The sequence below is a fragment of the Eschrichtius robustus genome, chromosome 16 (genome assembly GCF_028021215.1).
Source record: "Eschrichtius robustus isolate mEscRob2 chromosome 16, mEscRob2.pri, whole genome shotgun sequence".
Lineage (NCBI taxonomy): Eukaryota > Metazoa > Chordata > Mammalia > Artiodactyla > Eschrichtiidae > Eschrichtius > Eschrichtius robustus.
Window position 1 is genome coordinate 70,732,853 of NC_090839.1, and position 22,695 is coordinate 70,755,547.

Consider the following 22,695-nt stretch of genomic DNA (forward strand, 5'->3'; position numbering starts at 1 on the left):
CATGACCTTTCACCACTAGGCTGGACTGCTGAGCCCACCTACATCAGATCACCTCGGGAAAGCCCACCAATGGATGGGTCCCAAGATCAGGAGTGTCACCACACCAATCACAGAGCAGCGAGTGTTACAATTAGCCACTGGGAAAAAAAAAAAAACCATGGTCTGTGCCCTGTGCTAAGAAGGGTGTCCTAGCCACTGCCCTCTCCCAGGCAAGCATTACGACCGTGATGCAGGCAGGCAAGATGCCGTTAGGTTCAGTCTCACTAGAGGCGGGGACTAGAATTAGTCCAAAGTTCTTAAACCTGTGATGTTTCAGCCCACCAGCATGGTTAAAAGCTTCAGCTCTTAAAGTCCAACTCTGCCACCAGATGTTTGACCCTGATCAAAACCTGTATTTCTTCAACCTGCAAAATGGTATCTACTTCAAAGAGCAGTTGTAAGGATTCAGTCAGGAAACGCAGATAAAGGGTATCTGGCACACACTGTCCTCCACACAGAAAACACTTGATATGACAGCCATTATTAACAGCCGAGTAGTATCTGATTAGCCTGATGGAAGCCCCAGTTTGTCCCATCTGAACAATGGGCTCCAGGCTTTGGCTTCCCCAGGCCCAGACAGGATGCCTACCCTTGCCTTGAGTCATGCAGTTGGGTCTTGCTCAAAAACAGTCTCTTGAACTACAGCACTGACCCTGCTCAAATGCACCACTGGTCAGAAATACCTGGGGGAATCAGATCCTCCATAGGCTAAGACTTGTGAATGATGCTGAATAAAATCAAGCTGGGTATTTGCTGTGCGCTATGGATACTCTGAATTGCTGGTCACTCCCTGTCCCTAACCTGGGACAACCTTCCAGCCAGTTCCAGACTCCATTCCCTTTCCACTAGGTTCCAGCTCTGTAGATCTGCAAAAGACAGGATTTCTAACTTGCTACTTATTTATACTCATTTATACTTCCCAGTGGTCCTCCTGCCACCTCTCTGAAGTGGATAGCCTCAGCACAAGCTGGGCACCCCAGAGCCAAATTTCACTAACCGAGCATCATTATTAATGAATACCACTTTGTATTTGTTAGTACATTATAACAGCTACATATAAATGTAGCTCTACGAAATAATTACCCCCATTTCATAGGAAGAGAAATGGAGGTACACGGAGGTCAACGAACTATCTAGGAAGGGAGAAACTGGAGCAGAGTAATTAAGAGGAAGAGCTCTAGGAGCAGACAAACCTGGATCTGAATCATGGTGATGGACCAACTTGTGACCATCAGCATGTAACTTTAATGGGACAGTTGTACCTCATGGTCTGGTGGATAGAGTAAATGAGATAACCCATGTAAAATCCTCTGCCCAATACCTGGCTCATAAAAAGTATTCAGTAAGTGTTAGCTTTTATTACAGTTGTTATTATCACAAAGTTGGTGACAGAATCAAGCCTCCCTTCTAGAACAGTGCTCTTGTCAGCAGCCAGGCCAGGTCTCCTGGGGCAGTTCAGGTATGCTGACGCCCCAAATGCCCACAGCAGCTTTCCTGTTCTTGCAGTAAGTGATTCTGCTCTCCTGTTGCAGCTAAAGTGGCATAAATGAGTGAAATGGAGTGAGAGACAAGGAGGGGTGGGAAGAAAGGAAAGGTAGGAAGAAGAATAAAGGGGGCAAAGAAGCCACAAACCAGGAAACCTACTTCTATGCACAGCTTTGGGGGTTTACTTGAAAGACAGTAACTGCTCAGTTTATGCTGGACTAAGATCAGCCTCCAGCTTTTCTCCTTCAATCTCAGCTCTGACTTTGCCTCTCTCCCTCACTCCTTCTCTGCATCAGCTTCCAGCCTCCCTCCTCCCTGTGCCAGCCCCAGCTGCTGTTCCTGGGGATGGGCTTGGCTGCCTGCCTGGCCCCAGGCCTGGCGCTGGCACTGCTGGGCCGAGGGCAATCCCAGAGGTCGTGGTCCCAGTGGATGCTCTGGCTCCAGAGAGCCAGAGAAGAAGAGATCAGGAAACTGTTTCTCTTAGGCAGTTCCATGAAGTGACAATCAGGCAAATCCCTGTCTTCTAGGACTTACTATCTACCTCTGAAACAGAATCACCTCTTATGGAACAGAAGGACCATGAAGGGCTAAACCACACAAAGACAAATGGAGACAGGAAAGGAGAGCAGAGTGTGGACCAGTGTTATGGAAAGAAAGGTGGAGGGACTGATGAAGAGAAACTGGTATTTGTGGGACATGGGGCTATATGCTTCATATACATCACCTTCAAACCTCACAACAACCTAGGTTGTCAGAGCCCTTACAGATTAGGAAACTGAGGTTTCTTAACCACTTAGCAGTGGGACTAGGAAATAAAACCAGTCTGTCAAGACTCCAAAATCAACTCAATGGGAAAGTTTCACAGAGAATATGAGTCTTGTTCTGGTCCTTCAATGACTGGAAGCATAAAGTGGAAAGGAAGGAGGCAAAGGACCAATCTGCTTGGTCCAAGTTGAGACAGGATTTTAAAATGTTTATTAATAGCAATACCTTTTAAGTTACATGTATGTATTGAGGAGACTGACATGAATTATCACATTTAACCCACTACAATTCTATGAGGAAGATAATATAACCTTCACTTTACAGAGGGGGAAACTGAACAGAGTTTAAGGGATTTGGCCTGAGGTCATACAGGAAAAGGGATTCAAATCCAGGCAGTGTGATTCTAAACTCACCATTCTACATCACTGGCCTCACTACTTACTGTTCTTTGCTATGATATATGCCAGGGTATATCCTTCCCCTAAGGAGATGCTGATGGCCCAAGAAGAAAAGATACATTATCAACACCTGATTGTACTCCAGAGGTACTGAGTCGACAGGAACACAGTAAACTCCCAGGAAGCCTTCAGTTCTGGTCTGGGATCTCCCTAAGCAATGTGTGCCCTTGAACAAGTCTCTTAACCTCTCTGAGTTTGTGTTCCCATGATTAAAATCCTTCCAAGTCTAATATTCTGGGACTACCTTCACATTTTGGTATCCAGAGAGGCTGAAGTTCTAGATTTGCAAGCCTTCTCAGGACAGGCATTTTGCCTCCACAGTGAACAGCTCTCATACTTCTTGCCCAAGCCTGCTAGAGCCAAGGGAAAATGAGAAGTCCAAAAAGACAGAGAAAGCAGAGCTACTCCAATCTGAACAAGACGTGAAAGATTACACTGTCTTTGCAGGCTTCCCTGTCCTAATCATCTTAGTTTGAACTCTGCAGGGTCAGGAATAGGCCCTGACATATGGAAAATAGAGCAAGCTGGCTCACTGTTATAGCTGGCTGGGAGCTAAAAAACAGGGGGCAAAGGCTGGCACCAAAATCCAGTGTCAGCAAGGCACTTGAGATCTACTCTGATGACTTCCTTGAGAGAAGGAACTGATCCAATCCACTCCTCCCATTCTGTTCCCATCTAGAGTCTGTTCAGAAGCAAGAAGCCACTGATGAATGTTGGTGCAATAAGCACCAAGCAATAAGAAACCCATCTTTCCAACTTCCATCCAAACAGTCTGTATAGCTAGTTGGGCGCATGATTTTACTTCTTACTATATATGCCAGACACCCAGCTGCCAGGGGCTGAAGCAGCTGTACTGGCAGAAACCATCCCCCTAGGGAGTCTCAGAGCAAGACCACAAGAGCCTCTTGATCCCAACTGGCAGCTGCAGATGCTGAATGACCTGAGAAAAAGTTGGGAAATGGGTGGTGTCCATTTATAAACTACTTCCTAGAAAGTAAACTTGCAAAAATAACAAGGAGGAAAGACTGAGGGAGTACTTTAAAATGCAAAGTCTTCTGCTTACTGTCATTTGGAACTTGGGACTTACAAGAGCACCTTTGGAGATTAGGTCTTACCTAGAGCTACTTGGGAGGAAAAGCTGTTTCCTCTGCCAAAGCAAATGAGACGCGTCTGCTATTTTCATGCTTTTAAAAGACTTTCTGTCCTAAAATGTACTGCAAGCAGCAAGCTAAAACAGCAGTTCCAGTTAGGGATGGGTAGGAACACAAGACTTTCTACATCAACCAATCTCAAAAGTGCGGAAAGAGGGATGGAGGAAAAGAGGGAGGGAGGAAAGGTAAAATTTTTAAAAAAGAAAATAAACCAATTGGTTATATTTCTGTAAAATAATCTTAGGTCACAGGACTAAGACCAGTCAGCTTTGTACAAAAGAATTTTTCTTTTCTTTTTAAAGGGTTCTTACATTCCTTACCTTGCATACTTCAGATATACTAAGGATATATATACAACTGAGGTCTGAGGACTGAAGTCAGTGTGGGCTGGCCAGAACAAATACTGCTTGCCAAATACAACCAAGCCAACACACACGTATACTATAAAGTTTCCAAATACCAAAGAATCAAGCATTTTTGGTCTCTGGGTTCCAGAGCTGCTACATGTTTAATCCCACATGACTCAAAACAACCAAAAAAGAGCTGAATTATTCTACTGACCCACACTTGGAATATTTTTGCTGTCACTATTGACCTGGACAAGTCAGACTGTCCACTTATTTGCAAAGTACGCATCATTAACGGGCACCAGATTTCTACGTTGGCCACTCTTTTTGTTTCTGCACCAGCTTTTTCATTAACTAACTTTCCCTGTTTAAAATCAGAGGGCTGTCTTGGATTTGTGCTCTGTGGTACCATAATAAAAATGGCATGCCTGCTATATGCTATACTCTTTATCTCTGGTTTTAGCTTGGACCTTATCTTCAGGATACAGCCTCATTAGGCCATACTGAAGGTAAAATCACTGGTTAGGCACCACTTCTCTGCTTCCAATTAGCATATGGATACCAGCCACCCTGGAGGTCTACCAGATTGTAGATAATTAGTCCTCAAACACCCAATTACCACATCAACTGTTCACTTTTCAGTCACCTGAGGAATTCAGTAGTCAATAACTGACTGAAAAATAGTTAACTGGAGTTGAGATTTGGTCTTTGCATCTAAGTAAAAGAAAGGCAATAAAGGAAACTATGAAATGAGTCAAAAGATGAGAAAGGAACCCAATATAAAGCTGATAAATGAGTGCATGCAGACGTCTTAGAGGGGCACCTGAATGACCACAAATGTACAGATGTGGTTTCTAGAGCCACATTTCTTCTAAATAGATCTCAGGTTCATCACATGGTAACTAATGTGATGTTTGCTAATTCTTTAAAAAAAAAAAAAAAATCCAAATTCATTAAGGCCACATTTATCAGTTTTTTCCTAGAGGCCCATGATGGAAGCTGACTGCTAATGCACAGTAGATGGGAAGAGGAAGAGGGACAGAAAAAAGATCTCTATAATAAAAGAATATCTGTTTTCAACCCCATCAGTAAGCTGGTCAGAGAACTAAGGCCACTAAGACTTTCTTACCCACTGCCAAATTCAAAAGCATTACATAGTTATTCTGTAAAGTTTAGAAAATACGAAGAAGCATAAAGAGAAAAAAGTCCCCTAGTATCCCACCACCTACAATTAATATTTTGGAGTATATCCTTTCAGTGTTTTATATAAGCACATATGGATGGCACACCTAAGTAATACATGCATGTTCATACTACACACATTGAACTTTTAAACAAAACTGGGTTGTATTGTACATTCTATTTTGCAAATTTTTCCATTGAATACTTTTTCAGATAAATCTTCTCTCATCAAATGCTTTTAAAAGAGCAGCATTCAATGGCAGTACTGGTGTCACCACTGACACACCAGCTACTTCACATAACCCATGAACTATTTATAGCCTACTACTCAATCTGTCAAAAATTTGGTGCTGCACTGCAGAGGGGTTACAGAAAGGTTGAGACTCTCTGTTAAAACAGATTTAATAGCCAGATAGGTCTTTCATTGATAATTTGCCAATTTAAAATAAACTCTCATTGTTGGACATTTAGTTTGCTTCCAATAGCTCACTATTATAAACAATATTGGGATAATAAGCAGAATAGCAGCTAAAATTCAGCACATTTATAATTATTTCCTGAGAATAAATTCCTAGAAGTGGAACAACAGATCAAAGACTGTGCAAAAAAATATTATATATATAATATTCAATGTGAATTCAAAAAAAGTAGTGTCAACTTATATAATGGGAGTGTACTGGGAGTATCTACATCATCTTGTAATATGTGTCAACTAATTCAATTTCTTAAAAAAAAAGCCAAAAAAAACACCTTACCAAAAGCACTTTAAGACATATTTAAGGAAAAATATCAAACCACCAAAGGAGGATGGAAAACAAGAGAGAGACCATTTGCTTCATTGTAAATCACATCAAAAGACTGACAAATCCAACAATTTTGGCTCCAAGGATTTCAAGACAGTGTTGTTAAATGATGGGGGTGGGGTACGGTGTGGGGGACAGGAAGAGATTAATCATAAGGGTATGTTTCAATTATATCTACATTTCCCCAATTTATTCTTTCAAAAGAAACTGAACCTTCCCCTATGTCCCATACACACACAAAAAAGATAATGCCCATCCTAAGGTCTAATGAGGTCCCCTTATCATAGGTTTAGCGTTGGGGTAGAAGGGTCTGACCCATGGACTTGAAACTGAGTGAATCACATGCCCAGGGAGCAAAAGCCTCGTTCAAAATGGAACTGTGGCACCCTTGAGACGGGTAATAGGCTGGATTTAGACCACAGACTTATTATATGGCTTTCTAGCTTCAGACTGGACCAAAGGATATTATCGCTTACAGCAGAGACTTGTCTGCTCCCCCAGCCTCCAGGCTCTTCATCAGGTGGCCACCAATTTTCACTAGAAGATTCCTCTCCCTCACTCTTGGTCATGTAAGTTGGGTGGGGCTCATAATGGACCATGTGACTCAAGCCCACCAAAGCATCCTATGCCCTTGGCTTCAATGATTGGGCCAGGAATATGCAGGTAACCTAAGTCAGACAAAGTGAATCTTAGCACCGAAAGTAAAGGAGGTTGGAGCTGCTTTGGTCATCTTACCAGAAAGAGCACCAGGGAAAATAATAATGCCCATCCAAGGGTCACTGTGAGAGTTAAACTGTCCCTTCTTATCAGATGGGTCTCAACTCAAATGCATGTAAGACACCAGAATAAAATCACTACCAAGAGACAAAGAGTAAATCAGTTTTGAAGGCATTATTTGCACCCAGAATCCAACTGTACCTAAGTCAGATCAAAGCCTGAACTTCACAGTTGTATGAGCCAATTAATTCTCCTTTTTCGTAAGCCAGAAGTCAGGTTTTCTGTCACAACAGAAAGAGTCCCTACCAAGATACACACAGCTGTCACTCAGATCTCTTCTACTCACAGAGCAAAGAAACAGAAGATCTGATACCATGGTCGAAGACCAACTTACTAGGCCACAATTTCAACCCAATATATCAAGAGACCCCTGAGCTGAACCCTAAGACCAACGATCCCAAACTCAAGCAAACTGTAAAATTCCGTTACAACTGGGTGGACCATGATGATGCTATTTAAAAGAATTTAAAAGATGGTATGACTAATGAGAAAAAGAACCTTTCCAATTGCAATTCTTACAACCTTAAGCCTCCTTCAAGCAAATATGCCACAGAGCACTTACAGCTGCTTTTTTCTATTGTGTATACTTCTGTCATCTTCATGTTCCCAAGGAGGAACCTCCTTCCAGAACTCAGACACCATGTGAAAGGCTGTAAAGCAAAAGCTCTTGGAAGTCTTTTCCTATGCAATAACATGATCAATCTTCCGACTAAAATAGGTTACTTGATCTAAACCACATCCTATGAAACTGAAAGACCAGACCTGACCAGAACTTTGCTACCCTCTTGGTTTCAACGACTATTATTGAAACAATTTCTCTTTGGTTTCAAGTACTGAAGAGCCTATTTAGAAAGCATTCAGGTTTTGAAGACGGTGACAGGAAATGCCCATGTTAGTGTGTCTTTATTGGAAATACATTCCCTGCAGGTTGAAACTTGAGGCCCCAAGGTTTGAGCCTTTTTCTTCAAGTTACTTATTTCACAAATGTGACCTCATATGGCATGAGGCCAAAGGGTACATTAACATGGGTAAAGATAAGCAGATAATCAAATAAAAAATAGAGCTTTATACCTGGTGGCTGGCATCATGGTATTACAGGCTTGGCAAAGTAAGATATCTTATGATTCCAGCCCAGTTCCCACCCACTTCCCACCCATACTGATCTGACAAAATTGCCACCACCTAATGGCCAACTGCAATGCTGTCTATTAAAACTCTGCCCTGGGACTTCCCTGGTGGCGCAGTGGTTAAGAATCCGCTTGCCAATGCAGGGGACATGGGTTCGAGCCCTGGTCCAGGAAGATCCCACATGCTGCTGAGCAACTAAGCCCATGCACCATAACTACTGAGCCTGCGCTCTAGAGCCCGCGAGCCACAACTACAGAGCCCGTGCTCTGCAACAAGAGAAGCCATTGCAATGAGAAGCCCGTGCACCGCAACAAAGAGTAGCCCCCCCACTCGCCGCAGCTAGAGAAAGCCCACGCTCAGCAACAAAGACACAATGCAGCCAAAAATAAATAAATAAATAACACACACAAAAAAAATAAATAAACTCTGCCTTAGCAGGTAGGCCCTATTTTCCAAAAAAACAATATGAGAAAATCCTAAAATAAAGCAGCAATGCCACAAGCTCTTTTTGTCACCACCTCTGAAAATCGGAAGACAGCTTTGGATCCCAAAATAAACTGTACATACGTACACACACTCATACTCTAATTTTGCGCCCCATGATTAAGGGTCCATGCATTGCAACTTTTTTGAACTGCATGAGGGTTTTACCTGCACTGCAACCACATTCATTTCCTTCACTCAAAACCAACTGCAGATACTGCAGCTCCTACAGCTGCCTTTCTGGGAAGGATAGGACATGCTTTGGATGCAGAATGACTGGGTCTGTACAGCCCAGCTCTATTCACTTCCCAGCACATACTTAGTCACCCTGCGCCTCTGTTTTCTCACCTGAAAATTGGGACAAAGGGTCACTGTGAAGAATAAATGGCTCCTTCATCAGATGCACCTCCTTTAAATGCTGAGATGCATTCCCTGTCCAACCACTCTAAAGTGCCCTCTCCCTCTGATCCAGCACACTATTTTATTTCTTCAGCACATACCACTCTCTGAAATTCTTATTTGTTAACTTATTTATTGTCCGCTCCCCCTACTAGAAGGTAACTGCCACAAGAGCAGGGATTTTATTTTATTCACCACTTTGGCTGTGCACGTAAGCTTTGTCATGTAAGCAAATGTTTTGCTAATTATCTCCTGAATAAATAATAATCACTGATATTTGTCGAGCACTTCTATACAAGGCACTAGTCTCTGCACATTTTAAATGTATTAACTCATGCTTGAATAAATGAGTATGGCATATTCAGCACTGTCCCTAGCACATAGTTCTTAACAGATGATAGCTATTCATACCAATTCTAATTATATGATGATGTTATCAAATACTCAACAGTAAAGGAAGTAGAGCCCTAAGAATGTAGAGTAGAACTTAATTTCGCCACTCAAGAGCTGGTTCCTAAGGTCCAATTCCTCCTGAATGCCTTGCCTCTCAACACCCCACTACCTTCAAAGAGAAAGTAGAAAATTGTCTCATTGTTCCAATTACTCCCTACCTCATCAGTTACCATATAATGTGATACAAACACAGCTTCTCAGCAGTATAGGCTCCATCTCTCCTCACTCCACAAGCTAATTTTCACCTCAAACACAGCAAAAGCCAAAATCTGAAGCTGAAATTGGGAGATGTTCATCCTATAGTGCCTCTTTTTGACCTGTACCTTAGTCCCTGGGAAAAAAGTCACATAATAATGGAAATCACTCCTGCCTCTCCTTTGAGCAAGGGTGAAAGTCCAGACAGTTTATTCAAGCCATAGCCATGCAGCACTCTAGGAAGTTCCAAGGGTTCGCCAAGCAGGTGAAGTCAGTGAAAAACCTTCTGCTGCTGGTCGGAACTGCTTCTTCTCTACCGCAATGAACAAAGAAATCACATTGAAGGTGTCTAGAGATGCAAGGGCAAAAGCCAGCAGCTTTTTTGCATACTACATAGTGAACACGAAGAACTCACAGCCAGTTTTACACTTCTTAAGCTATCTTGTTCCACTGTAGTATTTTTTAAAATTCGCTTGATGACAGATTGGCTTTTAAGTCTGAGGGATGAAGCACGTACCTTGTCAAAGAGGATAAGGGATGTGGACCATCGAGGTCCTCCATCTCTTTAGAACCACTGGAAACAACAGACTACGTTTCATGTAACGGCAAGAAAAGGACAAGACCTAAAATCCTAATCAGGGCCTTCAAAGCCAGACACACTTGCCAAGAAAGCAAAGGGCAGATCCCACTTCTGCTGGCTGGCAGGCCAGCCCACACTTTCTGCCTAGCCATGTGAAGCAGTCAGCTCTTTCTCTCCCCACCCCCAGGGCCAGTATGTGGGGTAGCGACACGAGCAACTTTTCTAGGAGAGTATTTTATAAAAATAGAGCTTCCAACCTTAGGTTTAAAACTGAAAGGAAAAATAGCCAGAATTAGAAGTTTGTTTTAACACAATACATTGAAAATTATAAGTTTAAGTGCTGGTAGTTGGGGACAGGGATCACACCACCACATGACTTCTCAGTGAGTCATTAAAAAATAGTACAGGCTTGTTTAACTAACAGTGGACGTCCACCAGTAATAGAGTTAAGAAGTCCATGTATCAGACGATGGAAAACTAAACTGACACTCCTTCTGCATTTGTTTCAGCAGTGGCAGGACTGACACAAATGAATTGCAGCAGCAATTTACAAGACAGAAACGCTAATAAACGTTTTTTGAGGCTAGTCGAAGAGGAAACGTTTGAAACCCTGAATTGACTCATTTTTCAGAAGTTAAATCAGTTTAACTGGGAAAAAAAGCCTCTAAACTACAATAAATCACTAACTGAAACATTTCAGGATTCCTAACACCCATTCTTGATTAACATACCTTTGTGTCAAAAGCAAAAGCCAAGTGCCAGCATTTAACAGCAAGTTGCTACCCTTTCAGTTATGAGAATCAGTCTGGTAGAACTAGATGAGAACAACAAAAATTAATCTTCACGGGCTTCCCTGGTGGCACAGTGGTTGAGAATCTGCCTGCCAGTGCAGGGGACACGGGTTCAAGCCCTGGTCTGGGAAGATGCCACATGCCACGGAGCAACTGGGCCCGTGAGCCACAACTACTGAGCCTGCGCGTCTGGAGCCTGTGCTCCGCAACAAGAGAGGTCGCGACAGTGAAAGGCCCGCGCACCGCAATGAAGAGTGGCCCCCGCTTGCCGCAACTAGAGAAAGCCCTCGCACAGAAATGAAGACCCAACACAGCCAAAAATAAATAAATAAATTTAAAAAAAAAATTAATCTTCAGGCCTAGATGGATACTGTCAGGATAATAATAAAGACCTCCCCAAAGGGCTTCTGGGTACCATAAATTATATAACAAATCCACTTCTGCCAGGCAGCCAGTATTAACTCCTATTCACCCAGGGTACTACTCAGTGTCACCAATGGGCTTATCAAAATGAAAGCATAACTATCCACCACTGCTCCAAAAAAGACACAGCATGTTCTCATTGTACATCAGTTTGCTGACATCACTACTCATTATGAGAAGTCACTTAACAATCTTAAATACAACTTTGATACTTGTTTCTTCCAGGCCGGAAAAAAAAAAAAGAAAGGAAAATATTTCATTAACTCCTTCCCCAGTAAGCTCTTCTGACTGAATTTTTTTTATTGTCTATGATGACATTCTATTATAATAGACAATTATTTCTACTATGCATTCAAGACTTGAATGCATTGTACATTATTTATTCCTATGGAACATAAACATTCATGGCTCTCAAGCAGATAGTCAGAAATGACAAGCACAGAAAAGATGCTACTGTTTTAGTGACTGCACCTTGGATTAAAGTTCCAAGAAGGCAGGAAGTGTATATGGTAGCGTGAAAAGGGCTAACTGGCATCTAATAAACACTTTCTAAATTCAAACCATGTTCTACTCTTTCTCAAAATTAGGGATAATGCTTCTCAAGCCCACTTTTGAAAAATACGGAGTTTAAACTGCCTCTTTCAAAAAAGCATACTACAGTAGAGTCATTTTTTGTTTAGTATGCATAAGTCTTTCAGTCACTGCAAAACGAGAGCAAGTCTTTCAGTCACTGGAAAATAAGAGCTTGAACTAGACCACTGTCTTTCCAACTTGAACTGCGACCTTCAGTAAAAAACACGTTACATCCTGACCAAATGCACATGTATATACACACACATACCACTCATTAAGCAGTATTTACTCTCACTTCAGTGATGAACTCTAATTTATGCTATTTCTTTTTTTTTATTCGGTTTTTAATTGTTGGTTATAATCCACTAATTAGATATGACCCATAGTAAGAAAAGCTCAAGATCAAACTTAAAGGTTCCCTCCAATATATTTATTGTGCCAGACACAATGCTAGGCATTTTATAGTCATGACAGCAGTTAATCCCTACAGCTACCCTATGAGGTTTGTACTTTTTTTAACTGAGAAATTTTAAAATATTGTATTACTTCATTTAAAATATCAATAATATACACACTGCTATATTTAAAATAGATAACCAACAAGGACCTACTGTATAGCACAGGGAACTCTGTAATAACCTAAATGGGAAAAGAATTAGAAAAAGGATACATGTATATGTATAATCACTTTGCTGTACACCTAAAATTAACACAACATTGTTAATCAACTATACTCCAATATAAAATAAAAACTGGGACTTCCCTGGCGGTCCAGTGGTTAAGACTTCACCTTCCAGTGCAGGGGGTATGGGTTTGATCCCTGGTCAGGGAGCTAAGATCCCACATGCCTCGTGGCCAAAAAACCAAAACATAAAACAGAAGCAATACTGTAACAAATTCAATAAAGCCTTTAAAAATGGTCCACATGAAAAAAAAAAAAAAAACCTTAAAAAAATTAAATTAAATTAAAATATTAAAAAATCAAAATACACACCATGTGTTATCATATGACATATGTATGCATTTTAAGCAAGGTTATCAAAGTATGTATAGTACAAAGAATAAAATATTGAAGACTTAGGGAAAGGGGAAGTCTGCATAGGAAAAAAAATAATAGCCTCTAAAATAAATAAATAAATAAAATATCAATAATAAACCATGACATGTTAACATAAACAACATTTTTATGAAAAATAACTGTATTTCCAAAAACTTAATGAGAAGAGTGACACTGTTTTACACTTTTGCAAATGTCCCTAAGGTCTGGCTTAAAAGAAGACAGCTAATTTCCCATATATGCTTCTCCATTCAATATTCTGTGATATAACATGTCATGCAGCCTCTATAAAACTCATGGGAGAATGAAAGTATAAAGGACAAATGATGTTAGTATTATTAAGAAGAGAATTTGATCTTCCAGATCCTGTGAAAGTGTCTTGGGGATCCTCCTAAAAGAGTCTCTGGGACTGAGGCTGGTACTCTTGATATTCCTATCTTACAGAGGAGGAAATAAGCTCAGAAATAAAGTACCTTACTCAAGTCCCTACACTGTAGCACAGACAGAGAAGCTCAGCCAACATTCCATCAGCTCCCCCAGTTTCCCAGCCTCTTCAGTTAGATGGGGAAGTGTAACTATTTCTGGCCAAACAGCTGTAGGCAGAAATGACACAGTCAGCTGTAGACAGATGTGATACTTATTTCCAAGCCCAAGCACAGAGCTGGCATATGACATCCCAGCCATCTCTTCCCTTGCCATGGTGACCACGACAGTTCAGATGGTACAGCACACGACAGTGGAACCCCTATCAGCTTGGGTCCCTGAGAGACTGTATGGAGCAGAGCACCCTTCAGCCTAAAACCCATGTGGGACACGCAAGCAACAAACTTTCATCAGATTATGCCAAACTTTGTAAATTCTAACTCCCTAGTTTTACAGTTCAGCCCCCTGCCACCTTTACTGCAGTATTCTCACAGTTTACCTACTTCTGGGATTGCTCCCTCCAGTGTCTTCCACACTGCCACTGGATTGATCTTTTTAACACACATATAGCCCATGTGAATATGCCATGTCCCTAGTCAAAATTATTTAATAGCTCCCCTTCATCTACAAAATAAAATCCAAATTTAATAAGGCATACAAGGCTCTTCTGAATTTGGCCTCAATTACTGTCATTCTCCTGCTCTCATTCCACATCCCTCAGGCATACTGAAACATGTGCCATTCCCCAAGATGTCATGGCCTCTCATGCCTCTGTAGTTGTACACATACTGTTACCTGTGCTTGCAATGCTTCCTCTCTCTAGTCTTGGTCTTTTGAGCCCTGGTCAGATTTTACTTCTCACAGGACTCCTCTCCTGACTCCTTCAAGTTGACCTAGACCCTCTTTGTCCCTTCACACCTTCATTTATAGCACTAACATTTTGGGCACAGGTTTCACAACATTTTCTATTTGTTGTTCTGTTTTCATACCATAAGGTCCTTAAGAACAAGGTCCACAAAAGGCACTCAAATTTACTGGAATGAAAAACTGGCAACATATAAACATATTTATTTTTCCTGAAGCACCATGCATCCAATCCTAGAGTTGGCACCTTAAGAAAAATGCAGATTACACATACTTCACTTTGAAGACAGTGATGAGAGAATCAAGTTTGGAGGCCAAGACCTAGAAGACAAGTTTTGAGTTTCAGAAGTTCTCTGTGAATGATCCACATTCCATCTGGGAAAGCTGGTTCCTTGCTCATATATGTCTAACTTGAAAACTACATAGTCTGGTTCTTCTTAGAAAATAGTTTGTATCTGTTTGGAAACCTTGAGTACCATTAAAGTGTGTTTTTAAAGGTTCTGTCCTGTTAAGCCTCTATTGTAATCTTTTGCTTAAGCAGCCTGAGTCAAAAGTACTAAATACTGGAGATGTTCAGAACTTGGTGTTGAGTGAGTCAATTTAAGCATTGTATGCAAATAGTAAAGCTTCAAATCAGAAAAAGGAGGAGCTTAGGCCAAACTGCTCAGAGGGAAGGAAAAACTGCTTCCAAATGGGGAAAAGGCTACAGGAAAAGATTTTTACCTGTTGCTTAACTTTTTATTATCTCTTTCTGCTACGCCACAGAATGGTTGTGAGCTGGAAACTTAGAAAAGCAAATGCTCTGATAAATTAAGCAATTCCGGTTCTTTGACAGGGAGGTTTAAAGTCAAGAGTTAAAGGAAGTCTTCGAGTACACCTTTTTTTTTGACTTGAAGGTTACCATGAAAGTTCAAGTTTCCAGCATCCTAAAAGGGCTTTACTTTAGAAGTGAAAAGACTCCAGATGAATTAAAAGGTTAGTCTACTATGAGAAAACCAAAGTGGGGCTGGAAACATGTAAGAATGGTCTGAAAAGGTCTTGAACTCTACCACTATGTTTGCACATCTTTCATTCTGACTCAAAATTATATTTATCTTTTTAAATGTATGGTCTTGGGCTTCCCTGGTGGCGCAGTGGTTGAGAATCTGCCTGCCAATGCAGGGGACACGGGTTCGAGCCCTGGTCTGGGAAAATCCCACATGCCGCGGAGCAACTAAGCCCATGTGCCACAACTACTGAGCCTGCGCGTCTGGAGCCTGGGCTCCGCAACAAGAGAGGCCGCGATAGTGAGAGGCCCGCGCACCGCGATGAAGAGTGGCTCCCGCTTGCCACAACTAGAGAAAGCCCTCGCACAGAAACGAAGACCCAACACAGCCAAAAATAAATAAATTAATTAATTAATAAAAATAAATAAATAAATAAATGTATGGTCTTGAATGCTTATACTTCTATGGAGATTATACTGCCACGGAGATAATTATTTGTATGATTGGGAAAGAATAGTTTTTTACGTGGCTTTCATCTTTAAAAGCCCAACTATTCAGCTGCCCTCAAGAAATCTTAACCAAGACTCATTGATCCAATGGCAATTTCCCAAGAAGAGAAGGTATTAAACAACCTCACTCTAGGTTTGCAAATCCTAGTCTATAGACCAAAGGTAAATGCCACAACCCCTGCATATCCCCTTTCAGAATATCTCCACACTCATCAGCAATTATCTATAAATAATGACTAGCCTCTGCACCAAGGGAAATGGACTCTGTCAGAAACCTGACATCTACCTTGAGTAAGGTGGGTCTTGTGAATTTGTGCAAAGGATGAATGTCATGCATGTCACGAAACAGATTTTAGTAAGAAAAGAGGTTTTTAATCCTGCAAAATATAGCCCTGAGTACAGGCTTTTTCCCTTTTCCAATGTGCCAAATAACACAGGTCACTATTTCTTCTCGGGAGAGAAGATAGTATGAATGACAAAACCAAAATTTACAAAGTTTGAGAGTTTCTGGCTTGGAACATTAGATTCCACCTCAATCGGGAAACATCTGAGAGTTTCTCATCATGAAAGCATGTCGAAACTTTGTATTAAATAAATGAAGAAGGAAAAAAAAATGGAGAAAAAAAATCTTGGGTTACATCACTGTCACCATTTTGTTCTTTTTTAACCTAATCCTGACTAGAGAACACAGAAGGATAACAGACTTGGAACCATCTTTATAGCAATTTTTAAAAACTACAATTTGAAACATTCAACAGTTTATGACAAGGAGCTATATACCAGATGCATGGCCCTTTATGTTGAGGTAACTATAGAACAAAATCACTTGCAGAAAAGAGGCTAACAACCAAATGTAGATAATGAAAGATGACAGTGTTAATATACACAGAAAATGTCAAGGGAACACAGGTAATTAAGGCTTAAAAAAAAAAAAAAGAAAGAAAAACTCAAGGAACCATGGACTACATCTGAAAGCAGCTTTCTTGGCTCCTATTATGCAATCAAGATTTCATTTTTATTCTGGGTTTTTGCTTAAAAAGAAAGTACCTCCCACAAGTTTATTTCATTTCTACCACTGCTCATTTTACTTCTCAAGACCCCCACTACACTGAGTTATGACCAAGACGACAAAAAGTGAAATGAAATTTTAAATAAACCTTGCCTCAGAGTTTATCTTCATTTTAGGGCACACGTCACACTGCACCTTTAAAGTAGCTAACAGCAAGAAGTAACGTATAGATCATTAGGATGCGACAGAGTCTCGGCCTTCCAGAACCTAGAACACATGCACAGGCATGCGTTCAAGAGACAGGGATGGCCTTTTCTCCCTCCCCAACAGAACAAATCGAACCCCTAACTCCTACAATGGGGAGTTCCAACAGCAAAGAGTGAAAGGAACTAAAGATCAATCCAGGTTTCGAGGAAACTCCTAAAAGTGAAAGAGGAAGCAACATTATTCATTTTTTATTATTTAAGAAAAGCCACCACCACTAATGTCTACGATAATTTAAACTCTATACAACCAACTTATGGGCATTTTCACCATGAATGCACAAATATAAATCTGTCAATTTGCTTGAGTTAGGCAAGTTTTTAAAGCCACTCAAATTTGGACCTGTCCTATTGTGTCCATCACCACAAAGTCTTCATGAAGGTGCCACATCACTGCACTAGAATTACTGAGTCTCAGAACTTATAAACTTCAGCCATTCCTACACAACCTTTATGATCTTACATATCCATTTACCATCCCAACTACTGTTCCCCTAAGATTTTTCTTAAATCTTAAAAAAAAATCACATCCACTTTAAATATCACCCTAAGCGACATCATCCATGAAGTCATAGGTCTAATATGCTAGTTATATTTTCATTAATACACATTAAAATATAGAATAAGCAAAAAGTATTCATCCAGCAAAAATCATCTCATGTACCATCAACAGTATAAAAAACACACCCTTGCATGCTCATTTCAGCAGCACATATACTAAGAACGTAACTAAAGCCACACTTTGGGAAACAGTGATTTAGTCCCAAATCCTTTGTCGCAGCTAAGGAAACACTCAAAGAGGGGCTATAACTTGCCCAAGTTCACATAGAACTGGTGGCAGAGTCTAGACTAGAATCTAGTACTTAGTCCAGTGGTGGTCCACTAGAATAGAATCTCCAGATGGGTAAGCTACAAGGAGAATTAGACCTGGCCTTCGGGGACTTCCCCAAGAAGTGAACCTCAAGCAGTTGGTAAGCCCTTTGCCAGTGGATCCGGGTTTTTCATTTTCTCTGAGAAGCAACACATATAACACGATACTTGCCAGCTGACTCTCAAAGATTGTCTGGACCGACTGAAATAAATCTGTTGTTTCCTTCCCAAAGTCTCATGCGGTTTTGCCCAACTCATTGAACCTCAAGGCATACTGCCAATGATAAAAATGTCTCCTGGATCAGTTTCCCATTTTTTGATCCAACAATATTCTAGCCACTGAGCCCCTGTCCCCGTTGCTAGATTCATGTATGCTCTATATGGTTTCAGGAGGAAGATTTTCCATCTCTGGGTTTTAGGCCAGCTTTGGAAACAGGCTGGAAGTTTCCATTACAGAGTTACTCCTGTATTTCCCAGATACCTAGAGCAGGTTTTATTTTCGAGTGATAGATAACTTGTGTCTACTGTGTGCCTAGCAATGTTTTATACACTGTCCCATACTTCCCATATAAGAGAAGGTAAAATGATATAGTTCCTGGCCCTTTGGGAGCTGCCAATCCCTGTCAGCTTAGCTATATATGCATGTAGCTAATAATAACTAATGTTATTAAATGTTTATCTATATGCCAGGCAATGTGCCATGTCCTGCAAATGTACTGTCTTACTGACTCCTCACAGCTACTTACTGTTATTATCCTCACTTAATACATGAAGGAAACAAGGCTTAGAGATGTTAAGTGGTTCATCCAAGGTCAAGTGGCAAGCCAATGGTAAAGTTCAAATGCAAACCCAGACTCCAGGCCGAAGCTCTTAACCAGTGCACTATGAACACCTGAATCTTTAAAGTCACACTGAAAGGAAACATGATTTCTGTGTATCTGATTTCCTATAAGTGAGCTCCTTTCTTGCATTAGGGAGCTCTAGAGGTAGTGCACCTGTTAAATTCAAGAATATATAACACATTCTAGGAGTGTCATTTCATACTGATTGAGGGAAGAGTTTGCTCCTTGTAATCTGAAGCTATGCAATTTGCACTCTCTTGACACCCCCCCCCCGCAAAAACACCACCATCAAATTAACAGTAAATGCATATTGTTACTTATCATCTAAATCAACTTTAGGTAACCTTATTCCTACTTATGGGATGCAAAACTGGAGTATTAATGTGATGTAATAAAAAATATATTTGGTCTTTGTCCCCAGTTCCTACCAGAGCTCTTAAAACCCTTGGAATTTCCTTACTGATAGGCTCCTTTGTTTTTCATAAGGATCAGGGTTTGGACCACATCTGAGTTTATGCTAAGAGGTGACTCAGGGTGGGCCCTTTTGATAGTTTTAAGAGAGATGCTGGCCACACTAGAAAGACCAGGCACATGATTGGAACTTTCAGTCCCACCTCCAGCCCATAAGGAAGGGAAGGGTGGTTGAAGTTTCATCACCAAAGGCCAATGCTTTAATCAATTTTGCCTACACAAAGGAACCTCAACAGAAATTGAAACAAGGCTAGGGGAGCTTCAGGGTTGGTGAACACATTGATGTGCTGGGAGGCTGGCATGCTCAGAGGGGACACGGAAGCCCTGTGCCCCCAATTCAAATCTTGCCCTATACATCTCTTCCATTTGGCTGTTCCTGAGTTATAGCCTTTATAATGAAACTGTATTCATAAATATCATGTTTTATCAGCTCTATGAGTCATATGTTCTAGCAAATTATCAAACCTGGGGGAGGGTGGTCGTGGGAAATTTGTACTCTGCCAGGCAGAAGTGCAGGTAGGTAACTTGAGACAACCTGATACTTGGGGCTGGCACCTGAAGTGGGGCAATCTTGTGAGACTGAGTCATTAGCCTATGGGGTCTGCACAAACTCCAGGCAGTTTGCATCAGAAGTGAATTGTTGGACACTCAGTGATGTCAGAGAATTGTTGCAGGAATGACATAATTAACCTCAGAAAAAAGAGGTCCACATTACAAGCAACTTAACCGACGCTTAGAAGCCACCTCCCTACTTGATCTAATCATTAAATCTATAGCTGTCACCAATTCAGAGTAGTGTTTGCTGTTTTCAGCACTAGAAGGAAATTTTGCCTTCTGTCAGATCCACGAGTACCTGGTAGAATAAAATTTCTTTTAAATGACTAAACAATTTGATCTGCTAAAGAGACCAGGGAATGTTGTAGAAATATGGAGTCAAAATGTATTTTCTTTAATTAATCATTTTAGTTGTGATTTATTTCCCATTTATTATAGTCCTCATAAGAGAATCATGAATTACCTCAATAGTTTACATGTAACTGTTCCCTTTGGATAACAGACATTGTTAAATGACAATCACCACCACCTAGTATTATGTACTTTAACTCAAACTCTAACAGACCCAGGGACCTTACATTCCCTCTTGTTTACCAACTTCTTATTTGTCAAAAGCAAAAGTCAAAAGAGAGATCTCAAAAAAGTTAGGTCAGTACTCCATAAGCAGTCAATCATGACCAACTAGTCAATCTTGAAGACCAATCTGGTCAAACTGGATACTGCATCCCTGCACTCAACCCTCCCCATCAGGAATACACTTTCCAGTCAGGGGAGAGAGTACTGTGGTCAGGGTCCTGGTCAGGGCCAATGGATTACTCAACTCCATAGGTCCCCATCCCCCTCCTTGTGAATGGTGTTCCCTGGCACTGGGCAATCTTGTGGGCCTGCTCCTTCCTGACCCACTCTTCCCCCAACAAGTGCCATTGTTAGCAATTTCCACCCTTCCCCAGCTGGACCATCAATGGGCATTTCTCTTCACCCTGTACACACAGCCCACAATATCACCACCACCACCCTGCCCCCCAAAGGCCGGCTCCCTTACACGTTCTCCTCCCCACAACGGAACCCACCTATCTAAATGTCTCTAGAAAGGTCTTTAGACTTTTCTCTTTCATAAAATGTTAGTAAACCCCCAAGCAAAATTCTCCTACCATAGACATCAGCTATAACCAACTGTTTTGAGTAAATGACTAGACAAGTGACTAGTTATTTCAAAGAAAAATTTACTAGGAGAAAAAGAACCACAGAAACATTCTTTAAAATGAACACAGAACATTCACTACACATCACTCCTCACTTTTGAATTACACTCACTTAGAATAAAGAAAATATCACCACAACTGGGGAAAATGCCTCCTTTGAGGACCTGGAACTTCTAGCATGTCCACAATCCTGCCACCTAGAACCCATGCTGCTAGGGTCCCAGCACCCTCACTGCCGTGGTATTCCTCACCTTCCCTTTCTACTTAAAGAGGAGCCACTAGGTAGTCATCAAGTAGATATAAAGTAAATGTTTAATTGAAAACAAATTTGCTTCACAGATTTTTTAGAAAAAAGAATATGGTGATTGTAGTTATTTCCACAGAGCCATTCTAAAGCTGTTCTGTCAGTGGGTATACCTGGATTTTCCTTTTCAGATTCCAGGGCAGGTCACTGGAAATGGGAATATTCAGGTCAGCATTTTGCACAGGCATTCTGGACAGCATGCCACTAGCTTATCTTAAGAACTTAGAGTGATAAAGCCTCCACTTCTGTTTGAAAGTACTATCATCACTTTCAGAAATATTCTGAGGAGGAAAGGCCAGCTACTTACTAGTACCATTACCATCAATAACTTCACATATGTTTCAAAACTGGTTATAAGGATTTTTCTCTGAAAGAACAGTAGTGTGTGACAAAACGTTTGAGTAAAGAGCCAGTAATATAAGAGACCAAACACCAAGGATTCAATTAAACTCAAACTCTACTGAGTGCCTACAATGACATATTTGCGGCAATGTAAATAAGAAAACAAAATTAGTGCAGAGAAAGTCCTATTCTAGTCCTGTAGCTGCCAGTACCTTGCTCTGTAACTTTAAGCAAGTTTACTAACCTTTCTAGATTTCCATTTACCTACTGCTTTTTGATCTGTTTTCAGCCTCAAAACATTCTGATTGACTGAAATCTTACGGGGAAACCCAATAGAACAGAATATCAAGGTACCTTCTGCAGAGTGAAGCATGGTTGGGGGGGGGGTGGGCAGTGAAGTGGAAGGAAGACAGCGAGATGAGGGGGCATACTCCAGAAATGACCCCTGAGAGGGCTCCGCATAGCCCAGTTTGAAAAACTATCATGCCAGATATTCTAAGGTTCTTTGAGGGTCTTCTTCCTGCTTCTTCCTTAACTGGAGAAAGAATTAAATGCATTCAATATAGTAAATGCTATGACTTGAGTCTTGTTCAGAATCAAAATTACAGGTCACACACCAACCCACTTTAGGCCAACACTGCAGAATCCAAACGCTTCATCAACCAACAAGAGCTAAAAGCTATAACCAAACCCTGCGGTCTTGATATGGTGGAAGCAATCTACTACTAAAATAAGGAAAGCAAGTTTTTCCAACACACTGTCTCCTAGACTGACCAGCAGAGATTAGGGCAAAAATGAGAAGTCCTACACTATGCAGTGATCCTTGATCAGTCATCATATATCTGGTCTGGATCTCCAGGCCTCAGTGACAGAATTATTTCCAGTCCCCAGGTCCTGAGGCTGAGCCCTCCAGCAGAGCAGGGCGAACAGGAACATGGATTATGCTTCCCAGCACTATGCAACCTA

The 22,695-nt window shown here is 41.0% G+C and overlaps 1 protein-coding gene across 7 annotated transcripts in view; it reads right to left on the reverse strand.

Moving 5' to 3' along the window:
* Positions 1-22,695, reverse strand: part of DCUN1D3 (defective in cullin neddylation 1 domain containing 3) — a 34,534-nt gene that overhangs the window by 6,803 nt on the left and 5,036 nt on the right. The window lies entirely within an intron of this gene.